The following is a 1,935-nucleotide window of genomic DNA, read 5'->3' on the forward strand; positions in this document are numbered from 1 at the left end:
GGACCCTTTGTAAGATCTTTCTAACTCAATCTCTAGTTAAATCATCGGCCCACGTGGTGGCAAGTTTTTAAATTCTTAGATAAATCGTGAGCCCGCGTGGAGGCAATTTACTTTTTATTTGCATATTGTTCAAGCATGGGAGTATGGGACCAATGTATGTGGAGAATGTTTGTTGATTGATTTGTGGTGGGGGTGAAGTGATTGCTATTTATTTGTTATTTGTTTTGTTAGTGCATGTATGGTCGTAGGTCATTAAATCCTACTCTTGTCCCTCCTAATTTGCATCTTGAATCGGTTGTTCGTAATCCTAAGGGAAGAGGTAATGCGCATCACTCCATTTCATCAATAGAGGAGCAACATGACGACCATGTGGAGGACCTTGGTCACATAAACCAACAAGGCATCCTTCACCCTAATGTGCATCATGACAACATCCAAGTACCATTAGGCATGCCTAAACCATTTATCCCACCACACAACAAGGCCAAATTCCATTGGAAATGCCTCGGCCAATTTTTGCTCCATAACCTCCCATGGTTTAAGTTAATCACGGTGTTTGTTTAGCACCACCGGTTGTGAATCCTCCCATTGTTTTGCATGATCATTATGTGCCTAATGAATATAATGCACCCATATGCATTCAATTGCCCCCATTTAGAACACATCACTGTGAGATTAAACCGCAAATCATTCAAATGCTTCCTAACTATCATGGACTTCCAAGTGAAGAACCGTACAAGCATTTGGATGAGTTTCTTGAAGTGTGTTCCACCGTGAAATACACGGACATGCCAGAAGAAGTTTTAAGATTCAAACTTTTTTCTTTTACCCTTAAAGACAAAGCAAAATATTGGTTCAATAATCTTAGGCCTTTTTCGATAACTTCTTCGGCAGAAATGCAACAAGAGTTCTTAAAGAAGTACTATCCGGTATCAAAGACCAATGATATGAGAATTTCCATCCGTGAATTTTCTCAAGGGGACGGGGAAATGTTTCATGAGGCATGGGAAAGGTTTAATGATTTGCTTAGGAAGTGCCCACATCATGACATACCTAAGTGGCAACTAGTTTAATATTTCTTTGAAAGTTTACCGGATAATCACAAGGGTATGGTTGATGCATCTATGGGTGGTTCTTACCTTGACAAGCATGAATATGATGTTTGGCAATTGTATGAAAGCATGAGTAAGAATTCAATGCATAGATTTTTATCTTCTAAAAATGATAGAAATCTAAGTGGAAGGAAGAATGTTGGCTTATATCAAGTTAACAATTCCAATGACATAGCCGCTGAAATGAAATTTTTATCTCAAAGGTTTGATCAATTTTTGATCAACCAAACTTCAGCGAATCAAATGTCTTCCTCCCCTAACCATTCTCATCGTAACTCTAATGAATCATGCATGACTTGTTCTAATGTTTTACATTCTACTTCCAATTGTCCCCATGGACATGTACCAAGTGAAAACCATGAGCAAGTCAATACTACATTTGTTAACCAAGGGAATAATCCCTATGACACTCATTATAATTCGAGTTGGAGGAACCATCCAAACTTTTCTTGGAAAAGCCAAGGGAAAGGCTCAAACCCTCCCCAAGGTGGTTTTCAAGGAAAGTATGTTCCACCTCCAATGCAAGGCCAAGGTTACCAAGGTTTTAGATCATCATTTCAATCGCATGGTAATCAATTCTCAAATTCCCATTTTCCTAATCAATCATCTTATTCTCAAGGAAATTATAGGAGTTTCTCTTTTGAGGAGAAAGTGTTGACCGCTCTAGGTACTCTAGAGGCGAACACTCAATTGCTTCATTCTCATTCTTAATCTATTACTAAGATAGAAACCCAAGTCGGGCAAATAGCTAGTACTTTGAATGCTAGAGAGAAGGAGAAGATGCCTTTGAATACACCACCAAAGCAACAATGTGTTGTGGAGA

General features: G+C 38.7%; 1 non-coding gene across 1 annotated transcript; it reads right to left on the reverse strand.

Annotated features, from left to right (window-relative positions):
* Positions 1-945: 945 nt before the first annotated feature.
* Positions 946-1,051, reverse strand: LOC132310855 (small nucleolar RNA R71). Its single transcript, XR_009482725.1, has one exon. It is a non-coding gene; the product is annotated as a small nucleolar RNA R71 (small nucleolar RNA).
* Positions 1,052-1,935: the final 884 nt, after the last annotated feature.

Source organism: Cornus florida, unplaced genomic scaffold, assembly GCF_030987335.1.
Source record: "Cornus florida cultivar Cherokee Brave unplaced genomic scaffold, ASM3098733v1 CherokeeBrave_3.0.0_Hap2_Chr05, whole genome shotgun sequence".
Taxonomy (NCBI): domain Eukaryota; kingdom Viridiplantae; phylum Streptophyta; class Magnoliopsida; order Cornales; family Cornaceae; genus Cornus; species Cornus florida.